We start from the raw sequence: 18,923 nt of genomic DNA, 5'->3' as shown, positions 1-18,923 counted from the left end.
CACAAAATGAGGGCCGACACAATATTTTTTTTGAAAGATTTGTAAAGGCTGTCATAATTTTAAATATGTACAATTGAATTTTGTGGGAATAACATTTTTAACAAATAAAAAATGTGTATGGAGAATAATGTGTTAAGAGTGTTTTTTAGTCCCTTAAAATCTTATAAAATCCATAAAATCCTTAAAATTTTAAAATCAATAGTAAAAGAATTTTTTATTGGTTTTATTTTTCTTTATTCAAACGCTAGAATTTATTTGTTCATTATTTTTATCATTCACACTTGTAAGTTTGTTCTTTTTTCCCCTAAAATTCATTGAATCCTTTAAAATTTTAAAATCCCATAAAATCCTTTGAAATCCTTAAAAGTCGGTGTGATAAATCCATTAAAATCTTGAGTGTATAAAGTCTTTTACATAAAAAGTCTTTTAAAATCTCACAGTAATCAATACAATCTCACACGGTCTTTTAAAATCTTAAGACTTTTTTTTATTAAAATAGTCTTTTAAAATCCTAATCCAATACACCCCCCTAAAACATAAGAAATTATACCATCATGCACGTTTCTACTTTTCCTAAGCTACAATTATATTATATTTAATTATCATTAAAGAAATAATTTATATTTCTTACTATAAACAATTTCCTTAATTAATATTAAAATAATTTACCAAGTCGAAGACATTTCTAGTTTATCAAATTGATCAAAGTAAACTACACACATAGTTAAAATAAACAGCCAAAGGTTCTAATTAGTCAATTAAGAAAATATAGTGTTACTTAAATTCTTTACATATAATATAAGTCGTCGAATAATTCATAACTCAAGAAAATTGCCACAAATGACCTATATAATTTTTATAAACCATCGGGATGTTACACTTATCCTCGGAAAATCTAATGAATATGTCTTTTTTGCGTTAAGTTACATGTCCACCTTTATTTTGATTCGGTATAATATAGTGTATTTGCAAATTATTCCATACGATATAGTGTTAGAAGAAAATATAAAAGACAAAAAAATTTATGCGGCGACATAGCGTAAACAAAATTTAAATAAGTTAAACAAAGTTTGGATACATCATTAATACTCAAATTTAAATAAGTTCAACTTATTTTATGATTTTAAGAGATAGAAGCAAAGTTATAAGACATCAAACGGCCGAGATAGAAGCAAAGCTACAAGTTAACAATTATTGGATATCACATAATATATAGTTTAAGCGAGTCACCACATATAAATTTAGAGGATCTAAAATACTCAAATTTGAACAAGTTCAACTCAGTTTGGATACATTAATAGTACGATCAAGTTTTAAAAAGTTCAACTTATTTTATGATTTTAACATGCATCCATATGGAATTTCAATCCGAAAATGGCCAAGATACTTTTCTATCATTAGTTATCCTTTTTTAATGTAAGTTAGTTGGTCATATGGTAAAGCACACCTGACTATGATTGAATGTATATGTTTGAAACCATTTATTTTAAGTAACATAATGTTGAATGAACGTGTAACCTCTCTTAAGCATTAGAGGTTAGCATGTCTCAAACATCTGACCTCCATTATCTTCATTCTCATTTAGAGTTTATAAAAATCAAAGATAGTTATATATTCTAATGTAGTAAAAATTTGCTTTGTAAATTGTCCATGTAAATCCAAGAACGTGTTTGCATAAATTGTTCATATCTCTTATTTGTACTTTAACGATGTCATACTCTAACGATGTCAACTTAATACTAATTATGTAATTTATGGAACTATTAATTTACAACCCAATTAGATGATATAACTTATTCGTCGCTTTTCTTCGTTGGTTGGACCCGTGCGTCGCACGGGTCGATGTTCTAGTTCACTCAAAACACTACATAAATGTCTTTTGGATCGAGATCAAACCATTTAAAACTCAAATTTTTTCTTTAAAAAAAAAACTCAAATTTTTTTATTAAAAAGAATCAAAATTAAAATATGAATAATTTAATCTCGATTCAATGATCACAAATATGTCGAATGCATGAATGCAACAAATTGTTCACTATGGACGATCCGATTTCACAACCCTTCATAACCCGTTGGAGATGACGTGGACGGGAGAGATAAAGCCAAGGCGCATAGCACTTCACGTGCTTCTCTACCGTTCCCAGCCTTGCATGTCTTGGGATTTGGCTTATTGGACCTCATGTTATTGGGCTTCTAACTAGTTCGAAACAATTTTGAATTTCATATTAGGGTTAATACCCCTTTTAGTCCCCGCAATATGAGTGAAATCCGGTTTTAGTCCCCGTAAAAAAAAGTTTAGATTCTGTCCCCATCATTTGAGATTCTTCCACTTTTGGTCCCTCCTTTAACCCCGTCGCTGCACCGCACATGTGGCACGCCGATCGTGTATTTATTTATATTTTTTAATTTTTTTATTGTGCCACGTGGCATTTGTGATTTTTTTAATAAAAAATTCTTAAAAAAATTAAAAAACGAAAAAAAATCTGAAAAAATAAAAAAAATCTAGAAAAATTTATAAAAATTAAAAATAATGATAAAAATCTGAACAAATATTAAAAAATTATGAAAAAAATGTTAAAAAATAATGAAAAAATTAAAAAAATCTAGAAAATTTTATAAAAATTTTAAAAAAAAAGGAAAAATCTTAAAAAATAATGAAAAAATTTAAAACGAAAAAAAATCATAAAAAATAAAAAAAATCAAGAAAATATTATAAAAATTTATAAAAAAATCTTAAAAATTTATAAAAAATTTAAAACGAAAAAAAAATCTAAAAAAATAAAAACAATCTTAAAAATTTGTAAAAATCTGAAAAAATAATGGAAAATTTTTAAAAATCTCGCAAAATGAAAAAATAAAAAAAATCTGGAAAAATTAATACGTATCGAAATTTTCAAAAAAATTATAAAAAAAATCTTAATTAAGTTCCTGAAAATTTTTTAAAATAAAATTCAAAATTTTTTAAATTTGCAAAATAGTCACGTTTTTTTTCAAAAACAAATAATCAGAAATTTTTTTTAGATTTTTTAAATTTTTTAAGATTTTTTTTCGTTTTAAATTTTTTAAGATTTTTCAAAAAAAATTCAGATTTTTTTTTCGTTTTAAATTTTTTAAGATTTTTCAGATTTTTTTCGTTTTAAATTTTTTTAGATTTTTTGTTTTTTTTTTCAGAATTTTTTAAGATTTTTATAAATCTTTCTATATTTTTTTTAGATTTTTTATATTTTTTAATTTTTTTCGTTTTAAATTTTTTAAGATTTTTTAAATTTTTTTCATTATTTTTTAAGATTTTTCCAGATTTTTATAAATTTTTAAGATTTTTTTATAAATTTTTATAAAATTTTCTAGATTTTTTTAATTTTTTAAATTTTTTAAGAATTTTTTATTAAAAAAATCACAAATTCCACTTGGCACAATAAAAAAAATACAAAATAAAAATAAATACACAGTCGGCGTGCCACATGTGCGGATTCTGGCGACGGGGTTAGAGGAGGGACCAAAAGTGGAAGAATCTCAAATGATAGGGACGAGAATCTAAACTTTTTTTTTTACAGGGGATCGAAACCGGAATTTGCTCAATATTGCGAGGGACCAAAAGGGGTCTTTACCCTTTCATATTATTTAGGAACTATACACAAAACCATAATTTTTTTTTTATTTTCTTAAAAAAATGAAATTCAAAATTAATTTGGATCCCTCTTAAATTCAAATAAATAACTTCAAATAAGGATAAACCGATAACTTCCTCGTTTAGTGCCTAAAATAACTTCCTCACATAGCCTGATTTACGTGATCAATTGTTAGGTCATTTTCTTATCATTTTGATTGAAAGAAATAACATCATCTTGTGAACAATATTAGAGAGAGGACGATCAAGAAAGAAGGGTACGACTCACTAAAGACCTTTGCATTCACTTCACTATTGATCAGGAACAAAAGTGTTAGTGATTTTTCTGAATTTCTTTTTTATCGTATTATTTAGTTGTTTTATTTTTGAATACTCATCACCGACTAATTCGAATAGTTCAATCTCATCGGTCATAGATTCGAATATAAACGTTAAAATGCGTTAATAATCATAAACGTTAAAATGCGTTAATAATCATAAAAATGATTATCGCATCAAAAAATATCATTGGGTTAGTGATTTTTCTGAATTTCTTTTTTATCGTATTATTTAGTTGTTTTATTTTTGAATACTCATCACCGACTAATTCGAATAGTTCAATCTCATCGGTCATGGATTCTGAATATAAACTTTAAAATGCGTTAATAATCAATATAAACGTTAAAATGCGTTAATAATCATAAAAATGATTATCGCATCAAAAAATATCATCGAAAGGATTACAATTTGCTTTGCTTTGATCATAATTTGTACTGCTTAGTACGAATTTGTTTGAGTGTTTTTCTTTTTTAATTTGATAAAGCCAAATATTTTGATGCATTGTTTAAAGTGAATATTTGTTTGAGTAGATTTTTTTTTAAAAAATAATTTAGAGTAAAGAAAGATGTCAACGATTGACAAAATAATGGTCATTCACTGTGATTTCGACAAATTGTTATACTATGAAACATCATGCTTCCTTGATTATAGGGAAGTGACAGTGTTTTTGTGCTCATGGCAAAGTGTCACACTAAAGGATCACGCTAACAAGTATCCTAAAGACATTCTTTAAGAATTTTTAATTAAGAAAATATTCATAAAAAAAGTTAAAATGTTCAATTTCCAATGCATTGAATGTATCATTTTCTATAAAATATCTTAATCTTAATATATATAAATGTTAGACGGTCGACTTAACCCTAATCCCGCCCTTTTTCCAAGGATTCGAACCGGGCACCATTTTTCCAAGGATTCGAACCGGGCACCATATGGCTGCACTATACAAGTTTCACCACTAAGCCACCTCCATTTTGATTGAAATATTATTGCTCCTAAAATTGATATACCGTACTAAAGCATTTTTTTTTAAAGCCACAAATACCCTAGAAGTTCCTTTTCGATAGCAATTTCATTTCATTATTAACGGTTCTTTTATTGATGATCGTTCTTTATTATTATTATTATTATTATTATTATTATTATTATTATTATTATCCTTTTTCTTCTCATTTTTATAGATTTAACAGTCATTGCGGTTAGGATCCGTTTCTTGGTGTATGCTTACTACGTGTAATGATATTAAAGTTGCATTTTTAAATTGTTGATAATTTGACTGATTCATATGATAATTTTATCACTAGAAACTTCACTTTTTAGTGTAATTTCGTTGGCCTCTTTGTTTCTCATATATTATATTACTTGCGGTTATTTATTCGACTTTTTATTTGCAAAAATCACTACACTTGATTATAACATTACTTTGTTTTCTCCCTTTGACTTTTCAAACATGTTTACTATTTTTAATTTGCTTATTTTAGTTGTTCTTTTAACATGAATGTAATTGAATATAAAGGTTGAGAAAGAACAAATTCGGGAACACAGCCTCGGTAATATTATTTGATAATAAAATAAAGTTAATATAGCTTAAATTGGTATAATTTTTGCATTTTTTTGTTGCTTTTTGCAGTTATTTTATAGCATATTATTAAATGTATAATCGGTATGATATTTATATACGAAATTCTACAAAACCCGTGCATCGCACGGGTTAGAGTCTAGTTACTATTTAAAGGTTGTTAAAGAGTGCCTTAAAACATTCGTTAGCATTTCTTAAAATAGTACTAGCATTTTTTCACGACCATATGTTTTAGGCTTTTAGCTTTTCTGAGTGTATCTAATTAACGGAGATTTATTGCAGGCTACATATAATGGCTGAGTTTGGTGTATCTCTTGGATTGTTGCAGCTACTGTACTGAATCTGGTGTATTAACTTTTTTTCTGAGGTTGATCCAATGAGTATTTTCCTTTTATTTCCAATAAGCAATAATCCATTTTGATTTAACTCAACTGACATCTTGTTTATTGATGTTCCTCATTTTGTAGATAGAAACAATTCTCAAACTTGTTGGAATCAGTCACACTTGTTGAATTTTCTACCAATAGGCTTAGTATCATGCAAGATTGATTAATGTATCATCAATTTTATTCAACAATGAACCCTTAACCCTTATTCAACAATGAACTCTTAACCCTTAACATCATAAGAACCTTCGCCATGAAATTTTGGTGTTTTTAGTGGTGGTGGGGTTCGAACCCCGAACCTTTGCATATTTTATTCATTGTCCATACCAACTGAGCTAAGCTCACGAGGACATTTTGGAGTTTTTCAACAAAAGATGAATTAAATATAAATTTTTTAAGAAATTGATAATTATGAGGGATAAAAAATCATAATTAATCCGTCTATAGTCGAAAAAATCTATTTTTTGCGTGCCATATTTTATTGTCCTAAACATGCCTAATAAAAATCATGAAAAAATTCAACTTTTAAATCACATTGTTGAACTACGCATATATTATAATTTATAGGGTTAAAAATAAGAAGAATGTTAAATTGCAAGATCAAAATATATATTTTTTATTTTACAAGATCATTTTTCTGACATCGCATATATTACATGATCAATTTGTACGATTAACCTAGAAATTATATATATTCCACTTTAAGAAAATCATTCACACGATTTTGTGCAATATACGCATAATGGATACTTGCAGTTCTACTCCATGATCGTGGGATATTGGCATCAGAGTGTCAGGCCATCTAATATCTCTCTATTCATATATAAAAATCTTTTCTTTAAGTAATCTTTTTTAAGTGGAGAATATAAATTTCAAACCTCATCTCATGTATATTGCTATGTTTCTAACAACTAAGTTAAAAATTATTTACTAATTCACATTTTAAAATAAATTTATTATTTTTCACATATATTTAATTGTTGTAAAAATTATTTCCAGAATATAGAGGTTACAAAGATGGATTTCTTTCTTTGTTTTTTTTTTTTTTTGAGAGAACAAAGATGGATTTCTATTCTCAAAGAAAAAAGATTCCTATGTTTGTCACAAAGTTAAAAAATTAATTCACATATATAAAGCATTCAAGGAATAAACTACCTTCCCATTTCCCTTACGAGGTGTTTGTTTGAAGGTTGGAAAAATTACTCTCAGGAATATAAATGTCATATGTGCGGTTCAAAGTTAAAAAATCAACTTCAGGAATAAAATGTTTGTAGGTAAAATATAACTACCATTTATCCATGGTTTTTTCTCTCAAGAATGGGGTATAAAAGGTTCCCATGTAGATAGAAATGAAATTGAAATAACTAGCCATAATACCTACCCTTATAAATAATTGGAGGAATGTGACAATTGTTAACCAAACATATATTTTTAAAAGAAAGTAAATTAAATGAATAATGTTGATTTATGAAATTAATTAAATAAAAAAGTATTTAGATTAAGATTATAGTTTAATAACATTAAACTAATACCTAACTTAATTCAAATAATTTATTTCTCTTGAGTTTTGACTAAAAATATATTTTTTATTTGAGGTCAATCTCACCGTCCACTTGCGAAGACTACATTTAAAGGCTATAAATTGTCACCAAAATTATTTGAACGTGAAAATTTGAAAGTAACACACTCTAAAGTCTCAAGCCTACATAAGAAGGATTGGAACTTGAAAACCTTAAAGTAAAAAAATTAAATTAACAAAAAACTCAATTGCATTTGATTTAAATATGAAATCCAAATGTACCAAATATAATATGAAATTCTATGTACCAAAACTGACCCAAAATAATGAAATCCAGAATTCCTCAAAAAATGAAAATTAAGCGGTAATTAAAAAGAATATGAAATTCAAAATTAATATTCACCGCTTCAATTCAACCAAGGAAAAAATGACAGTACTGTAGTAACTTCCTTATATTGTGCCTCAAATTAAAACTAACTTCCATACATAACTCATTTTTGAGATATCAATTATTAAATGGCAACAGATCACAAAAAACAGTGACTGAATTTCAGAATCGCCGAGATTGGATCCATTTCATCGATCAACACTCAAGGTTTTGTCAGAATCATTAGGGTTAGTACCATTTCTTAGACTATTTTATTTATCAGTATGTCAATGTTTCTTCTTTTGTGAATTTCTTTCTCAATCGTATATATATGTAACATTATAGAATAGTATACTCAAATTTGTCTAGGTTTTGTTGATTTATATTCAAACGTTGCATGCAATTATACGTAGGCTATAGCCATAGAATGAATTCTATTTCGATCTTTGACGTATGTCCTTTAATGAACAAGATGCATGAAAAGGTAGATCTAGGTCTACCTCAAATCATTTTGATGTCTTATTTATGGGAACGTTATTTTTAATTTTAGGGTTAAGATTTAAGGGTTTGTTTGGGTAAAGCACACCTCTATCCTATGGCAAGTGATGTCGTCTTTGATTTTAGGGTTTGTTTGCGGTAGAGAAAATTGAAGGGGAGAATATAAATTTCTGTTTATTTAATGCTATAAGGGTACAAAATTACCTGAGATTTGTCGTAAAAATTTTATCCTCCAAAAGGGCAAAGGTGCAGCCTCGAAAATGACCGTAATCACGTAAATTAATTTTTTTTTATTTCGTACAAGGTCGCTTTGGTCATCACTCTTGGTCCACCTCACCTCTTTTGATACCTTATTTATGAGAATATAACAATTTTTTTGATGATGTAAACAAAGTTTTCTATACCACTTATATTTCTTGTAACATTGGTAACAATACTATTTTTCATGTTCTTTTTAGCATTATTAGAAGAAATTCATACCAATTCCATCATTTTATATGAGATCGAATATATTTCATTCAATAAAAACTTGATTGTTAAATAAAATGTTCCTAGCCTTTTTAATCTCGTAATACACAACTCTACCTTATGGGCACTGGCAATTATTAGTGCTCTATGGTTTGTTTGGTTAAAGAGGAATAAGGAGAAGAAAATGAGAGGGGGAGTAAAGTTTCTTTGAAATAATTGTTTAAAGTTTTGATTTAGATGGCAATCATTTTATTTAATGCGATCTTAAATATATTAAGGTAAAAAATTGAAACTTTAAATAACTTACCTTAATACCTTTCGAACAATAAATAACTTACCTCAATTAGCTTGTTCAATAACACAAGTTTTTAATATTTCTTTCCTCTTCTACCCTTTCCTTTTTCTCCTTAAAAATATACTCCCTCCGGTCACTATTATAAGCAAAATTTCACTTTTTAAATACATTGAATAATCAATGTATCAAGTCTATAATAAAGACTAGATACATTAATTATTCAATGCATCTAAAAAATTAAATTTTGCTTATAATAGTGACCGGAGTGAAATATCTCCTTTCATTTGGTTTTATGAGTGGCACAAATATTACAGGATTATGAATTTTACTTGAGTGTTATTGGTCTTTGGTGTCTTTAATGTATTTAAATGAGAGAAAAGTCTGAATGAATGAAGACACCCAAAACCAATAATACTCAAATGAAATCCATAATTATGAAGTTTTTTTTTTTTTTTTTACAACCAACCAAAATTACAAAGGTTATTTTGGATATAATTGTCTTCTAATTAGAGTGATAAACTATCAATTATCAATTAATGAATTAAGGATAAATATTGAGCATTCAAATGTATAACAAATTATGAGTGTTCGATTTTGATTTTATATTAGGTGACAGAATAAAAATATTTTTTATTTTTTAGATCCCATTTATAAAAAAGTTGAAGTTTCACCTACGCCTATAAAATCAAACTTTAGTTCCCACACTCTGTATTCTGCTCGGTCTTCACTGATGACTCAAATCCTCATCTCTCTTTCTCCCTCCGTCGTCGTCGTCGCTGCCGTCACCGAACTTCTAATTAAAACAACACAACACTTTTTCTCTTTTTATGTTTCATATTTATCATAATACTTACTAAATTTTCTCTGCTCATTGATTCACTGACATTTCAATTGATTTTCTTCTGCAGAATACTGATCTTCCTCTTTGGATACAACCAAATCACAATTATTTATTATTGCTACCACTAGTGCAATTAGGGTATGTACTATTTGTGATTTATGTATGTAACTCAAATTGTATATATTCAATCTTGATGTGCATCAAAAATACTACTATTACTTTTCAAATTACATCAATTATCTTGTTTGCTTTGATTTATGAGCTATCCATATGCTAGCTTATGAAAACAGTTTATAGCTCATACGAATATAGCTGACTTTATTTTATCATTTTTTTTTTTTATGGAAATAGCTTATAATAAGCGCTTATATATGATAATCGCTTATGATATAACCTGCACTATGTTTTGAGAGAAATGAAATATTAGCTTTCTCAAATTGAGGACCTTTGCAAGCAATCAAGGGATAAGAGCAGAATTGAAAACTACTTACTCATTAGGAGTTAAGGACAGTTAAATATGAAAGTGTGATAATTTTATAGGATATGGTGATAGACCCACTTGTCACGTTTGCTTGCCGTAAAATAAATAGATTTTTTTTCATGACATTAAGTTTTAGCTTTTCTGCACTATGTTTATTGCAGGATACCTATAATGGCTTGAATGTTGCTCTTGGATTACTGCAGCCACTGAATTTATCTGTATTAACTTTATCTGAGGTTGATTGAATGTGTTGTTGCCTTTTTTCCAATAAGCAATAATCCATTTTGGTTTGACTGAACTGACTTCTTGTTTATTGATGTTCCTCAATTTGTAGATAGAAACAATTCTCGAACTTGTAGAATCAGCTGCACTTGTTCAGTTTGCTAGTAAGAAGCTTCTATATAGGTAAGACTGTTTCTCCATGCAAGATTGATTGATTAGTGTTATTTACTATATCATCAGTTTTCATGCATTAATTTAATTAAAGAATCAAGATTTTTTTGTTATTATAATTTCTCAACCATCGATAGTTTTTGAGATTCTGATCCCATCCCAACTAATCTAAGTCCTAAACATCAATAAACTTTTACAATTCTTTCTTTTCACGTTTTAAGGCTGTTGTACTGAAATTTGAGAGGACCAAACTCCTATAATTCAAATGATAAGCAATCTGAGTCCTTTAAGTATGCGGACTATGAATTGAATTTCTGACTTAGACGTACAAAAGAGACAACCTTTAAACATACTCTAAATCCTCGAATGGATTAGTCTCGGCAGTTACTCATGGAAAATATCGACAAAAAAATTGGGAGGACACTACTCTCTTTACAATTACTTGTCAGATCCTATATACTTGTTTTTAAGGTTATTTTGAACTTTGATTAATAAGTAAACTTCAAAAATACTCTTACATTTAATGTAAGTGTAAAATAAGGGTGTAATTGACAGAAAAGTAGTTAATATAACATTAAAATTTAAAAATAACAAATAAATATAAAAATTGTTCATTCCTTCCTTTTTGTAAAAACTATTTGAATGGTAATCAGATATATAAAATTTCATTAAAATCAAAACTATTTATTGATTGTATATATAAAAATTGCAAAGTTGAGAAAGTAATCAATAGTTTTGAAGTGTTTTATACCTTACTTGTCCAACAAGGAGCCTTGTATATGACCTTTCAAGTAAACTTAACACTTGATTTTAATTTTCTTCTCCTGCTTAATGATCTTCTTGTATTCTCTTACACATTTCAAACAGTGTACTTCACTACCAGTCACTTTGTAGCACTTGATTTTGAGGATTGAGATATGAGCAAAATGGCTACACAGAAAAAACACATTGAAGAGATACGAAGGAAAAAGTTCTCCATTGGTGGCAAACCAAACCCTTTGACTGAGGACCTTCACCAAGCTGTCAAGAATCTCTCAGATGAACTATATACCAGAGATGTTCATTTCCTCATGGAGCTCATTCAGGTACCTTACCTAGTCACCTTTTCATCATTTTTCTTTTACCCTGAATTTCTTACATACAGACTCTATGCTAGCTTTTTAATAATGCATATATTTTTTAGTTATGAAGTTGTAATATTGAATATGCATTATAGTATTATTATTGGAGGTTAAACTGTAGCTTTATTCCTTAACATTTTCACTGATAGATTGTATAAAATTTATGACCATGTAAAATTATATCTTCCTATATAGATATTTGTGCGTATAGGAAATAATGTATGACATGATACTACAGTGAAATATAGTTAGACACATGAAAAACTTTTTTACACTGTGTGGTGATTAAATTCTTTTTGTTATATTATTGTTTAGAAAAATATTAGCAACCCATTTTGTAACACTATTTCGAGCAGAGACTTTTCTTGTGGTTAAAAAATCATATGGATCCCAACAAATTTATGTAGGACACACAATTTAGTAGGATCCATTTTTAAAAGAGGAGTGCTAGCAACACACACTCTATTTGTGAGACAATAATGACAGTATTTTTGGGTATAATGTGTTGGAGATAGTGTTGTTAGAACTTCTGGTGTGATTGGTTAACTATGCTTTTCCCCCTTAATTAAGTTTGAGGTTTTGTATGTTAAGTCACTCATTTTATATCCATTTTTTTCTCATCATTCATTTGTAATTATTCATTAAATTAATCTTTTTGCTGTCACATGTGTGTTTATAAGAACTTATTCTTCTAAAGCCAAAAAAGAAAAGTTTTAACAACCAAGGTTTCTTGCCTCAAGAAAATAACCAATGTTTCTAAACAAGTTTTCAAATATTTATATTTGGAAAATAATCTATTTCTAGACATCGTCTAAGCTACATTATAGTTGGATCAAATGTGGGATATTTGTTTAACTTTCAATACAAAGTAGAAAAGAATTAGAAATTCTTTTGAACCATTTCTAATAAGAAGCTGAGTTTTTGATCATGTGATCATGCTTAACAGTTGAGTATGTATGTTGTTTCAGCTGCCAACGGTAACTGGTTAGTGCTAGATAGCAGTGTAAAAGAATGGTTTCTCTAGTTCTATGTCCATCTCTATCTCTAATAGAATGATGCAATTTTATTTCCAAATTATACTGGTTGATACTCATCACCCTAAAATTTTGCTTCCTTATACAGAATGCTGAAGATAACCACTATATTGAAGGAGTGAGTCCAACATTGGAGTTCATCTTAACTTCAAAGGACATAACAGCTACTGGTGCTCCAGCCACGTTACTAATTTTCAACAATGAAAAGGGTTTCTCTCGCCAAAACATTGAATCTATCTGCAGTGTTGGACGGTCAACAAAGAAAGGCAATAGGAGCAGCGGTTACATAGGCGAAAAAGGTATATTGTCACCTTTAAATGTCTCTTAATTTATTTTGTACTTCTTCCTTGAGAAGAACTAGCGTTTATGTGGTTCTTTCATTGAATGATAGTTAAATGATATTTTAGTACCTGGTTGAATTGTATGTATAGGCATTTAACTTTCTTGAATCAATTTAATCTCAATTAATTTGTTCATATACAGAGGATATTTTCAGCCATTATACCATAGGAAAGAAACATTGGCTAATTTAACAGTGTTTCCACAATAGTATTTCTTGTGAAAAATATATTTCTGAAATTTAAACATGCTATTTTTTCGTAGACAGTTTTGTATCTTTTGAAAAGCCTTTTTAATCAATTTAATGATTAGTATTATTCAAAAAGCATCTGAATCAAGGGCTGTAAGATTATTCTTGACAATGGATATCTACAAGAGTAGCCAAATTGTAGATGATACAAATCTTTGACATAATCTTTCCTATGGTTGAATTTCAGGCATTGGTTTCAAGAGTGTGTTTCTTGTTACTGCTCAGCCTTATATATTTAGCAACGGATATCAGATAAGGTTCAATGAGAGGCCCTGTCCACATTGCAGTCTTGGGTATATAGTTCCTGAATGGGTTGAGGAGAAGCCAAGCCTTCTTGACATAAAGCAGATATACGGTGCTGGTAAAGATTCCCTTCCAACTACAATAATTGTCTTGCCTCTGAAGCCAGACAAGGTCGAACCTGTGAAACAGCAGCTCTCAAGCGTTAACCCGGAAGTTTTACTGTTCCTTTTAAAAATCAGACATCTTTCTGTCAGAGAAGACAACGAGGATCCCAAAAAGAACACTGTAACTTCTGTATCTATTTCAAGTGAGATCGACTTTGTGACAAGGAAAAACATGGATGCTGAATCTTACACAATCAATCTATCTGCAGGGGAAAAGAGTAGTGACGAAAAGAAATGCTGCTATTACATGTGGAAACAAAAGTTTCCTGTCAAGTTGCAAAATGTGGTTGAAAGGAGAAAGGATGTGGAAGAGTGTGTTGTGACATTGGCCTTCCCGCGTCAGGAGAGGCTTCAGAAGATTAAGAAGCTTCGCAAGCATCAGAGCTCTCCAGGGGTTTATGCATTTCTTCCAACAGAGATGGTTACTAACTTTCCCTTCATAATTCAAGCAGATTTTGTTCTTGCCTCGTCAAGGGAAACAATTCTCTTGAATGATAAGTGGAATCAAGGGATACTTGAATATGTTCCATCAGCCTTTGTAGATGCATTGAAAACACTTGTGACAGGATCAAATGAATTTACAGTATCCAGTTTGCCTGATTGGTTCAAGTTCCTTCCAATTGATAGTTCTCCGATTGAGAATTTCAATTATGCGAGGGAGAAAATCAAAGAAAAACTTGCTGAAGAAAAAATTGTTCCTATTGAGACATTCACAGAGCAGAAGCAGTTCTATAAGCCTAGTGAAGTTAGCAGGCTACTACCTAAATTTTGGAATATTTTGACAATGGCCCGGGTGGAAGGAGTGCACTTGCTTCACCTATCTTCTCATGATGGGATGAAAATCTTAAGTTCTTCGTTTGATAAAAGCAAGTATGAGGCAATACTAAAATTTTTAGGGGTGCAACATGTGAAGTTTGAGTGGTATGCAAAGTGTATCCAGAGTACTAATCTTGTGGATGGAGTATCAGAAAATCTCTATCTTGAGCTTTTACTGTTTTTGGCTAAAAACTGGAAAAAGTTTAAGAACTCCAACATCATTAATAATATTCCATTGATTAAATATGTGGCTTTTGATGAGATTCCGTCATTTTTCACTATTAAAGAATGCAAACAGAACGAAGCAGGTGCCAAGCGAGTAATGCTGGCGGACCTAAGTCGGACTTCTTGGTTGATCAATTGGAACAAAACATTTGGATGTGCAGCAAACCAGTTTTTTATGCCAGAAAGCACACAACAAGCTATCTCGCAATTGAACTTTAAGAAGGCTTTGGTTGATTGGCTTGTAAATGATGTTAATGTTCACACTCTGAATGGGTACATTTTTGCAAAGGACCTCTCCAGTTCTATTAAAAATAACCGCAAGCTTGCCGTTGCATATGCTCATTTCCTATACCATTCTTTGTCAGAAGGTTATTTGTCATGTCAGGAGGTTGACGATTTATGCAGTTCTATGCCACTTGTCGACAAGAATGGACGTATAACTAAAAACAGAAACGGGGTTCTTCTGCCAGAAAATGTTAGCAAATGGCCAGACTTAATGGTTTCTAATCCATGGAGAAAAGAAAATTATGTTGAGCTAGGAAATGTGTACCTAAATGCATCTTATGCAGACCAATCTACAGATTCTGGGAAGCTTATTGAATTCCTCAAAAATCATGTTGGAGCTTCTGACATACCTTATCTATCTCCTCCAAATGCTGGGTTTTCAGCTGCGGATACTCAACTCACCAAAGAAAATGCCTTTTTACTTTTGGATTGGATTCGGGAACTGAAGCATAAGGGAGGGCACCTACCGGAGAGGTTCTTGGCATGCATAAAAGAAGGCAGCTGGCTTAAAGTTACAGGTAATGGATACATGTCTCCTTCAAAGTCATTCTTAATTGGTTCATTGGGAAATATTTTGCAAAGTGGTTCAGTTCTTGTGGACATTCCCCTAATAGATGAAAGCTTCTATGGAGATAGAATAAATGAGTACAAAGAGGAGTTGAAAACAATTGGAGTTATGTTCAATTGTGAGGAAGCATGTGAATTCATTGGAAAAGAACTAATGTCTCGTGCTACTTCTTTCTCTTTAAGTAGGAGTCATGTTCTTTTGATGCTTAACTTCATCCAATATCTGCGGAAAAATCTTCTTCCTTTGTACAATTTTGTTGACAGCATCAAAGAGGGAAGTTGGCTAAAGACATCTTGTGGTCTTAGGCCTCCTGTGGGATCGGTATTGAATGATTCAGGATGGCAAGTTGCATTGCAAATTAGTGATATCCCTTTCATTGATCGTGCTTATTTTGGTGAAGAAATATATAATTACAAAGAGGAGCTCAAGTTGCTGGGAGTGATAGTTGACTTAAGTGGAAATTACCAAGTTGTCATTGAGCATTTGAAGTCACCTTCAAATTTGGCCTCATTGACCGCTGAGGCTGTTCTTTTGATAATGGAATGCATCAGACACTTGAATGGCCCTGATAAACTCTTGAATTCGTTAAGTGGAACAGGCTGCTTGAAGACCAGCACGGGTTTCAAAACACCAGCTGAATGTTTCTTGTATGATCCAGTGTGGGGCTGCATTCTGGAGGTATTCAATGATCTTCCTGTTATTGATCATAACTTTTATGGGGCGAAGATTTTCTCTTACAAAGATGAACTGAGGCAAATTGGAGTGGTGGTTGATTATGGAAATGCTATAAAAAAGTTTTCAAGTCTCTTTGAACGAAAGGCATTGGAAACTTCAATTAACCAAAAACATGTTATCTCATTTCTAAAATGTTGCAGGCAGCTGGAGGGATCTTTTCCTTCTGACTTCTCAGCCCTCATGCGTAAAATGAAGTGGTTGCATACTAGTGTTGGTGGATTTAGATGCCCAAAAAATTGCATTTTATACAGTCCGGAGTGGAAATCAATATCTTCTATAACTCGTCTCCCTTTCATTGATTATAGTGACAAATGTTGTGGTTACAAGGCAGAGCTGAAGAGCATTGGTGTTGTTACCGAATTGAAAGACGGGTTGGGGTTCGTGGCTGAATGTCTGAATTTTCCTTCAAATCCCTCCACCATTACTCCTGAAAGTGTGTTTTCTTTATTGGAATGCATCCAACTTCTAATGCACGATAACAACCATGCATTTGAAGATGATTTCAGAGGAAGATTGTCCAAAAATTGGTTGAAGACACATGCTGGTTATAGGTCTCCAGAGAAGTGTTTGTTGTTTGGTTCCAAGTGGAGTTCTTTATTGAATCCAACTGATGGACCTTTTATAGATGAGAAATTTTATGGACCGCAAATTGCATTTTTCCAGAAAGAACTCGATGCAATAGGGGTCATTTGTGAAGTTGAGAAGGGGTGCTCCTTGCTTGCCAGTCACCTCGAGACTCTCTCTGATCATGATACCATTGTGAAAATATACAAGTACTTATATCAATACAACTGGAAAGCTGAGGAGAATGCTGCAAAGAAGGTTTGGATTCTTGATGGAATTAAAGGTGGTAAGTTCGTTGATTCTAAAGAATGCGTCTTACATGACCCTGCCAAACTTTTTGGTTCAAAGTTTTATGTTCTAGAAGATATCTATGACGAAGATATTCTTCTTTTTTCTTATACGCAATGGATATAAAAAGTAAGCCCTATGTAGAAGATTATGTTGACCTCTGGAATGATTGGGGGAGTTCAATGGAGCAATTGTCATATGATGAGTGCTGCAAGTTCTGGATGTCTATATCAAAACATTTGAGCACAAATCAAGAGAAAAAACTTGCAGAGAGTTTGATGAAACTACCTACATCATCAGGAAATAATGAAATATTTCTGGTAGATAAAAAAGATGCTTTTATTCCCGATAACCTTCATATGAAGAAGCTTTTTGAGAGGGAGAAAGTTTTTGTGTGGTATCCCCAGCATAGCATGAAAACATTTTCCAAGTCTGAGCTGTCTGACATTTACAGAAAAATTGGTGTTAAAAATATCTCTGAATCACTATGCAAAGAAGAATCATCCTCCGTGAATGACGGTGGTAAACTGAACTATGTTGATCCAAATAACATTTTCAACTTAAAGGGGTTGGTTAAGCTTATTCTTGGTTTTCTTGCTTGTGCTTTCCCGAAAATGGAACCAAAGAAGAGACATGAAGCTGTTCAAAGTCTTATCAACTCGAGTTTTCAAGAGACAACAGAGCCGATGAATGTAAGCTATAGTTTGTCATTGTCATCAGGGGAAATCATTACAAAGAAAGCAAACAAAAGGGTACGTTGGGAAAGTCAAAGCTGCAAGTTTATCATCCAGAAGATGGAGGAAGTTCCTGGTGATGCATTGAGATGTGCTACAAGTTTCTCTGAAGCAATATCTGAGGGCATTTTACGTGAGAATCATGATCATGTTGCTGCACTCTCGGAACTAATCACATTAGGCTTTGTTCTGAAATTTAAGAATGAAGAAATCGATTTTCTAATGGAATCGAAGAATCTTCAGATTGACCTTGAGGATGAGGAGTTCCTCAGTTCTGCCTTCCCTTTTGACTAAGTCTGTATTTTCACTGCTTACTTGTGTTTTTGAATTTGTTTATTTCAATTTGTTTTCCTTTCAGTGGATATGTCATTATCTTAATGACTGAATTATCTAATTATGTTGTCTAGAATATTGGCTTTCTTTACTTTTATCTGATGAACATTTGGTCTTTATAATACAGCACTTTTGGTTTGTGGAATTTCACTGTGTTGATACAATTGCTACTGTCATGGTTTCATAAAACATAACTGCTAAGTGCTAACAAACCATCACTGTAACATGACAGATTTTTTTCTTCCACCCAGCACAGTAGCAGTTATTGTAAATCTCTTTACCTTTAGGTGTATAAGAAAGTTTTCTAGACATAAACACTGAGTAATGACAATTAATTTTGTCCATGAGTAGTTAGTAAATGTTAGAGACCATCATCTTTTTGTCAAAGTTTCATTTTCTTTACTAACATACTTCCAATTTTGTTACATTCTTTCTTCAACCTGTAATATTTCTA

The 18,923-nt window shown here is 30.7% G+C and overlaps 1 pseudogene across 1 annotated transcript; it reads left to right on the top strand.

Moving 5' to 3' along the window:
• Window positions 1–9,765: 9,765 nt before the first annotated feature.
• Window positions 9,766–18,614, top strand: LOC146896586 (uncharacterized; annotated as a pseudogene). Its single transcript, XR_015023446.1, has 6 exons — window positions 9,766–10,034; window positions 10,539–10,613; window positions 10,712–10,782; window positions 11,638–11,855; window positions 13,014–13,224; window positions 13,702–18,614. The product of XR_015023446.1 is annotated as an uncharacterized LOC146896586 (transcript).
• The last annotated feature ends 309 nt before the right edge of the window (window positions 18,615–18,923 follow it).

This window comes from Medicago sativa, chromosome 8 (genome assembly GCF_051527215.1).
Source record: "Medicago sativa cultivar Bolivia chromosome 8, Bolivia_mono, whole genome shotgun sequence".
NCBI lineage: Eukaryota > Viridiplantae > Streptophyta > Magnoliopsida > Fabales > Fabaceae > Medicago > Medicago sativa.
Note: the sequence above shows the minus strand (reverse complement) of the source record. Positions and strands in the feature narration are given on the sequence as shown.